The sequence below is a fragment of the Triticum aestivum genome, chromosome 4B, assembly GCF_018294505.1.
Source record: "Triticum aestivum cultivar Chinese Spring chromosome 4B, IWGSC CS RefSeq v2.1, whole genome shotgun sequence".
Lineage (NCBI taxonomy): Eukaryota > Viridiplantae > Streptophyta > Magnoliopsida > Poales > Poaceae > Triticum > Triticum aestivum.
In genome coordinates this window covers 486,076,324-486,085,283 of record NC_057804.1, presented here as the reverse complement: position 1 = coordinate 486,085,283, position 8,960 = coordinate 486,076,324, and positions in this window count along the sequence as shown.

Genomic DNA, 8,960 nt, shown 5'->3' with positions numbered 1-8,960 from the left:
CGCTACTGCTCCGAAACACTTAGGCTGGCCGACATGTGTCCTTCTTCGTTCCTGTGTCTGTCCCTTCGGGGAAATGTCACGCGGTGTCTACCGGAGTCCTGTTAGCCTGCTACAGCCCAGATTCTCTGGAGTCCTGCTAGCCTAGCTGCTACAGCCCGGATTCACTCATTTTTGATCGACACGTTCGATGTTGGGTCATGTATGCCTGTCCCTGTAAGTTAGCACCACTTTGGGTTCACGACTAGTCATGTCAGCCCGGGTTCCATGTCATATGGATGCTAGCGACACTATCATATACGTGAGCCAAAAGGCGCAAACGGTCCCGGGCCTGGTAAGGCGACACCCGTGAGAATACTGTGCGTGAGGCCACAAAGTGATATGAGGTGTTACATGCTAGATCGGTGTGGCATTGGATCGGGGTCCTGACAGTAGTCATGTGAATTTGGTATTCGTTTGATATTTTGATGAGATGTATGTTATCTTTCCTCTAGTGGTGTTATGTGAACGTCGACTACATGACACTTCACCATTGTTTGGGCCTAGAGGAAGGCATTTGGAAGTAATAAATAGATGATGGGTTGCTAGAGTGACAGAAGCTTAAACCCTAGTTTATGTGTTGCTTCGTAAGGGGCTGATTTGGATTCATATATTTCATGCTATGGTTAGGTTTACCTTAATTCTTCTTTCGTAGTTGCGGATGCTTGTGAGAGGGGTTAATCATAAGTGGGATGCTTGTCCAAGGAAGGGCAGTACCCAAGCACCGGTCCACCCACATATCAAATTATCAAAGTAATGAACGCGAATCATATGAGCATGATGAAAACTAGCCTGACAGAAATTCCCATGTGTCCTCGGGAGCGCTTTCCTTTATATAAGAGTTCGTCCTGGCTCGTCCTTTTCTACAAAAAGGATTGGGCCACCTTGCTGCACCTTATTTTTTTACTTGTTACCTGTTACAAAACTATCTGTTACCGATAATTTCAGTGCTTGCAGAGAATACCTTGCTGAAAACCGCTTGTCATTTCCTTTTGCTCCTCGTTGGGTTCAACACTCTTACTTATCGAAAGGACTACGATAGATCCCCTATACTTGTGGGTCATCAAGACTCTTTTCTGGCACCATTGCCAGGGAGTGAAGCGCCTTTGCTAGGTGGAATTTGGTAAGGAAAAATTTATATAGTGTGCTGAAATTTACTATCACTTGTTATATGGAAAATAATCCTTTAAGGGGATTGTTCGGGGTATCTTCACCCCGATCAGTAGAGCAAAGAGTTGCTCCTCAACCTACTGAACCTACTGAAAATGTTTACTTTGAAATTCCTTCGGGTATGATAGAGAAATTGCTAGCTAATCCCTTTACACGAGATGGAACATTACATCCAGATATGCACCTAATCTATGTGGATGAAGTTTGTGGATTATTTAAGCTTGCAGGTATGCCCGAGGATGTTATCAAGAAGAAGGCCTTCCCTTTATATTTGAAGGGAAAGGCATTGATATGGTTTAGGCTATGTTATGATATTGGATCATGGACCTACAACCGGTTGAAATTGGAATTTCATCAAAAGCTTTATCCTATGCATCTGGTTCATCGTGATCATAATTATATATATAATTTTTGGCCTCGCAAAGGAGAAAGTATCGCTCAAGCTTGGGGGAGGCTTAAGTCAAAGTTATATTCATGCCCCAATCATGAGCTCTCAAGAGAAATTATTATTCAAAAAATTTATGCTCGGCTTTCTCTCAATAATCGCTCCATGCTCGATACTTCTTGTACTGGTTCTTTTATGATGAAGACTATTGAATTCAGATGGGATTTATTGGAAAGAATTAAATGCAACTCTGAAGATTGGGAACTCGACGAAGGTAAGGAGTCAGGTATAACAACTAAGTTTGATTGTGTTAAATCTTTTATGGATACCGATGCTTTTCGTGAATTTAGCACTAAATATGGACTTGACTATGAGATAGTAGCTTCTTTCTGTGAATCATTTGCTACTCATGTTGATATCCCTAAGGAAAAGTGGTTTAAATATCATCCTCCCATTGAAGTAAAAGTAGTAGAACCTATCAAAGTTGAAGAAAATACTATCACTTATAATGTTGATCCTATTGTTCGTACTGCTTATATTGAGAAACCACCTTTTCCTATTAGAATAAAGGATCATGCTAAAGCTTAAATTGTGGTTCATAAGAGTAAGGCTAGAACACCTACACCCCTAAGCAAATTAAAGTTGAACCTATTATTGCCATGGATAAGGATCTCTTGGTCGATAATATTGATGGGCATGTTATTTACTTTTGGGATGAAGCTGCTAGAATTGCTAGACCCGATACTAAAAATAAACATAGACATGTTGTTGGCATGCCTGTTGTTTCTCTTAGAATAGGAGATCATTGTTATCATGGCTTAGGTGATATGGGTGCTAGTGTGAGTGCAATACCTCATTCCTTATACAAAGAAATTATGCATGATATCACACCTGCTGAAATAGAAGGTACTGATGTTACTATTAAACTTGCCAATAGAGATACTATTTCACTAATGGGATTGTTAGAGATGTTGAAGTCTTGTGTGGGAAAGTTAAATATCCTACTGATTTTCTTGTTCTTAGTTCCCCACAAGATGACTTTTGTCCCATTATATTTGGTAGACCCTTCTTGAATATTGTTAATGCTAAGATAGATTGCGAAAAGGATATTTTTACTGTTGGTTTAGGGGATATGTCTCATGATTTTAATTTTGCTAAATTCCATAGACAACCCCATGATAAAGAATTGCCTAGTAAAGATGACATTATTGGTCTTGCTTCTATTGTCGTGCCTCCTAATGATCCATTAGAACAATATTTGCTAGACCATGAAAATGATATGCTTATGAATGAAAGAAGGGAAATAGATGAAGTATTATTTAAACAGGGACCTATATTGAAACACAACTTGCTTGTTGAAATCCTAGGGGATCCTCCTCCACCCAAGGGTGATCCCATGTTTGAGCTTAAACCTTTACCTGATACTCTTAAATATGCTTATCTTGATGAGAAGAAGATATATCCTGTTATTATTAGTGCTAACCTTTTAGAGCGGGAAGAAGAGAAATTATTGAAAACTCTGAAGAAGCACCGTGCTGATATTGGATATACTCTAGATGATCTAAAGGGCATTAGTCCCACTCTATGCCAGCACAAAATAAAGCTAGAGAAAGACGCTAAACCAGTTGTTGATCACCAACGACAATTAAACCCTAAGATGAAAGAAGTGGTAAGAAATGAAATACTAAAGCTTCCAGAGGCAGGTATAATTTAGCCTGTTGCTGATAGTCAGTGGGTAAGTCATGTCCATTGTGTGCCTAAGAAGGGATGTATTACTGTTGTTCCTAATGATAAATATGAATTGATCCCACAAAGAATTGTTACAGGTTATAGAATGGTAATTGATTTCTGCAAATTAAATAAAGCTACTAAAACATCATTACCCTTTACCTTTTATTGATCAAATGCTAGAAAGATTGTCTAAACATACAAATTTTTGCTTTCTAGATGGTTATTCTGGTTTCTCTCAAATACATGTGTCATAAGAGGATCAGGATAAGACCACTTTTACTTGCCCTTTCGGTACCTTTGCTTATAGACGTATGCCTTTTGATTTATGTAATGCACCTGCTACCTTTCAAAGATGTATGACTGCTATATTCTCTGACTTTTGTGAAAAGATTGTTGAGGTTTTCATGGATGATTTCTCCGTGTATGGAACTTATTTTGATGATTGCTTAAGCAACCTTGATCGAGTCTTGCAGAGATGTGAATAAACTAATCTTGTCTTGAATTGGGAGAAGTCTCACTTTATGGTTAATGAAGGTATTGTCTTGGGGCATAAAATTTCTGAAAGAGGTATTGAAGTTGATAAAGCTAAAGTTGATGCTATTGAAAAGATGTCGTGTCCTAAGGACATCAAAGGTATAAGAAGTTTCCTTGGTCATGCCGTTTTTTATAGGAGGTTCATTAAAGACTTCTCAAAAATTTCTAGGCCTCTGACTAATCTATTACAAAGTATGTTCCTTTTGTCTTTGTTGATGATTGTGTAGAAGCATTTGAAATACTTAAGAAAGCCTTGATTTGTGCACCTATTGTTTAGCCACCTGATTGGAATTTACCCTTTGAAATCATGTTTGATGCTAGTGATTATGATGTAGGTGTTGTTCTAGGACAAAGATTTGATAAGAAATTAAATTTTATCCAATATGCTAGTAAAACTCTAGACAGTGCCCAGAGAAATTATTCTACTATCGAGAAAGAATTTTTAGCAGTTGTATTTGCTTGTGATAAGTTCAGACCTTATATTGTTGATTCCAAAGTAACTATTCACACTAATCATGCTGCTATTAAATACCTTATGGAAAAGAAAGATGCTAAACATAGACTTATTAGATGGGTTCTCTTGCTACAAGAATTTCATTTGCATATTATTGGTAGAAAGGGATCTGAGAACCCCGTGGCAGACAAGTTGTCTAGGTTGGAGAATGTTCTTGATGACCCACTACCTATTGATGATAGCTTTCCTGATGAACAATTAGCTGTCATAAATGCTTCTCGTACTGATCCATGGTATGCTGATTATGCTAATTACATTGTTGCTAAATTTATACCACCTAGTTTCACATACAAGCAAAATAAAAGGTTTTTCTATGATTTAAGACATTACTTTTCGAATGACCCACACCTTTATAATGAACGAGTAGATGGTGTCATTAGATGTTGTGTACCTGAGCATGAACAGGAACAGATCCTACGCAAGTGTCACTCCGAGGCATATGGAGGACACCACGCTGGAGATAGGACTGCACATAAGGTATTGCAATCCGGTTTTTATTGGCCTACTCTTTTCAAAGATGCCCGTAAGTTTGTCTTGTCTTTTGATGAATGTCGAAGAATTGATAATATTAGTAGACATCAAGAAATGCCTAGGAACTATTCACTTGTTATTGAACCATTTGATGTTTGGGCTTTTATTATATGGGACCTTTTCCTTCCTCTAATGGGTATACACATATTTTAGTTGCTGTTGATTACATAACTAAGTGGGTTGAAACTATTCCAACTAGTAGTGCTGATCATAACACCTCTATTAAGATGCTTAAAGAAGTTGTTTTTCTGAGGTTTGGAGTCCCTAGATATTTAATGACTAATGGTGGTTCACATTTTATTCATGGTGCTTTTCGTAAGATGCTTGCTAAGTATGATGTTAATCATAGAATTGCATCTCCATACCATCCACAGTATAGCTGTCAAGTTGAATTGAGTAATAGAGAGCTAAACTTAATTTTGCAAAAGACTGTTAATAGGTCAAGAAAGAATTGGTCCAAGAAACTTGATGATGCATTATGGGCCTATAGAACTGCATGTAAGAATCCTATGGGTATGTCTCCGTATAAAATGGTTTATGGAAAAGCATGTCACTTACCTCTCGAACTAGAACATAAGGCATATTGGGCTATTAAAGACCTCAATTATGATTTCAAACTTGCCAGTGAGAAGAGGCTTTTTGACATTAGCTCACTTGATGAATGGAGAACCCATGCCTATGAGAATGCCAAACTTTTTAAAGAAAAAGTTAAAAGATGGCTTGACAAAAGGATACAAAAGCGTGAATTTAATGTAGGTTATTATGTTTTGCTATACAATTCTCGTTTAAGATTCTTTCAGGAAAACTTCTCTCTAAATGGGAAGGTCCTTACATTATCAAGGAGGTCTATCATTCCGGTGCCATAAAAATCAACAACTTCGAATGCACAAATATGAAGGTGGTGAACGGTCAAAGAATCAAACATTATATCTCAAGTAATCCCATAAATGTTGAAACCAATATTATTGACACCGTAACCCCGGAGGAGTACATAAGGGACACTTTCCAGAGTGTTTCAGACTCCGAAAAGGAATATGTATGTGGTACGGTAAGTAAACCAACTCCAAAATAGTTATAACAACAATTTTCTCCATTCTGGAATATTTAAGAAAATAGGAAAATAAGAAGTAGTCCGGGAAGGACACAAGGCATCCACGAGGGTGGAGGGCGCGCCCTACCCCCCTGGGCGCGCCCCTTGCCTCATGGGCACCTCGTGTGCCCTCCGGACTCCGTTTTCTTGCACGATACTTCTTTTGGTTGGTAAAAATTAATTATATAATCTCCCTAAGGTTTTGACCACCGTACCACGACAAAATCTTCTGCTTTTGTTTTTGAGCTATTTTCTACCAGAGTTTCTCAAGGCCAGGCATCATGTCGTCCCCCTCCTCCAACAACATGGGCGACGATGCTTGGCTAATGAAGATAGTGACGAAGCAATAAGAAATTGGGGAAATCAAGGAAGGTGACAAGATCAAGAAGGCCGTGGAGGAACAATTCCAGACAGCAGAAGAAGAAGGCTTCCTTTAACCCCAGTACAATCATCTCACCCCTATTGAAATTGCAGCTTTCAAGATGATTGAGCTATCTCGCATACAAAATAAGTATCTCACACGTGAAATTATTTTGTTGCAAGAGCATATCACCTCACTCAAGGGTATTATCCGCAAGCTGGAGGATCTCCTATGCTCGATGTGCGACACCCCATCATCAACAACTCCATCATCACCACCTCTGAAGAAATAAACATAAACACATGGGTATGGTCACTCCCCTTGGCAACTACCAAGCTTGGGGGAGGTGCCCCGTTATTGTATCACTATCACACTTCTATCTTTACCATTTTTCTTAGTTCGATCCTTTTGGTTATATCTTGATCTAGTAGAATAAAGTTTAGTATGATCTAGCTTTGAGGTTTTATGTTGATCCCTATCTATGTAATCGAGTTCGTGAACTATATATAATAAAGATTAGTTTTGAGTCGAGGGCTTTGCTATCTTGTTATGATCTTGAGGGAATAAAAGTAAAAGAAAGAACAAAAAGAAATAAAAAGATCATATTGATCTTATGGAGAGTAATGACTTCACATATAAAGAGTATGATGAATAAAAGTTGTTGAGAGTTGACAAATACAGTTTTGGTCATCTTTGCAATTAATAGGAAGTAATAAAGAAAGAGAGGTTTTCACATATAAATATACTATCTTGGACATCTTTTATGATTGTGAGCACTCATTAAAATATGACATGCTAAAGAGTTGATGTTGGACAAGGAAGACAACGTAATGGGTTATGTTTTCTTATATCCAAAATAATGTATATTGTCATGGATCATCCAACATGTTGAGCTTGCCTTTACCCCTCATGCTAGCCATACTCTTTGCACCAAGTAGAGGTACTACTTGTGCTTCCAAGTATCCTTAAACCCAGTTCTGCCATGAGAGTCCACCATATCTACCTACGGATTGAGTAAGGTCCTTCAAGTAAGTTGTCATGGCTCAAGCAATAAAAATTGCTCTCTAAATATGTATGATTTATTAGTGTGGAGAAAATAAGCTTTATACGAGCTTGTGATATGGAAGAAATAAAAGCGACAGACTGCATGATAAAGGTCCCTATCACAAGTGGAAATATAAAGTGATGTTCTTTTGCATTAAGATTTCGTACATCCAACCCTAAAAGCACATGACAACCTCTACTTCCCTCTGCAAAGGGCCTCTATTTTTGTCGGTGTTCTGGGAATGGGGGTACCCAGACTTGCCTGCCTGCGGCCTACGGCGTGGCTCAAGCAGTGGCCCAATACGGCCCGTCTACATCAACCCAAGCCCAAGACCCTCACGACGGGCCAAGCCTCAAGGGGCGAATGATGCAAGGCCTCCTCAGGGACGGCCTCACCAGGCAGGCTCGCGAGGAGTCTGAGAGACCAAGGCAAGGAGTACCTCGCGAGGTGCTCGTGACGCAAGCCATGACAATCGAGGCCAGGCGGGCGCCAACCGGTGCAGTGTCCTCGTTTCCTCTTTGGTGCAAAAGTGGCAAACGCAGGCGCGGAGTACCGAGGCATCAAGCAAAGGTTGCCATATCAGTGCAATGAGACCAAGACTAGCAGAGCGGCAGGACGGAGGTCACCATGGATCCCAAGACAGCGTCATCACCAATGCCGTTAGCAGTCGAAGACCAACTTTAGTCAAGATAGCTTGTACTAGTTGTCCCCTTTCAAAATGGCCGTTGTTGGTTCCCTTCCCACTCAATATTTGGGAAGAGGACCAGGGCCCTATAAATAGAGATAGCCACCGCCGTAGAGAGGGACATCTCATCGAGAGCGGATCGAATCCTGGACAAGTAGTACATCACACCAGCTCAAGAACACCCTTCGCGAGGCTGTTCTTCCCCTGTACTGTTCATCATCAGCCCTAGAGGCAATGCACCACACCACACACTAGAGTAGGGTATTACACCACAACGATGGCCTGAACTAGTATAAACATTGCGTCCCCTGTGTTGTTCATCGTGGAGATTAGATCCATGGCAAGGCTTCAGAAAATAGATTGATAGGGAGAAGATCTTCATGCGCACCCCAGAGTTCGAACCTTAAGGGTTTTGCCGGAACCTGATATCCGACATTTTGCACGCTAGGTACGGGTGCGCCGAAATCTTCCTTCCGCGGTTCCGCTCGGGGGCTCTTACTAGATCTCGGGCCGCTCACCACATGTCCTTGACCATGGCATCACGACCTGGCATACCAGTGATGGGTGAAGCCTGCCTGGGGACCGAGACCTATCAGCGTAGAGCACCAAGTCATCGCGAGGTTAGAAAGGGGGGACCAAGCTGGGATAGGACAAGCATTTGCACCACTTCATAACCAGTGTCATATCAACAAAAGACATTGCAGACATCTTACATGCCCCCATGGGGTACTCTATCGATTCGTCACAGGGAACGAAAGGCGCGAATTCTAAGGAGCACTAACTAAACGGGCCTTTGTGGTCGACGCCATCATCAACAGTGGGCCATGGGAGGCCGGCGCCAACCCCATCCAGATCAGCCGCGCCGGTGGCCTGATGCG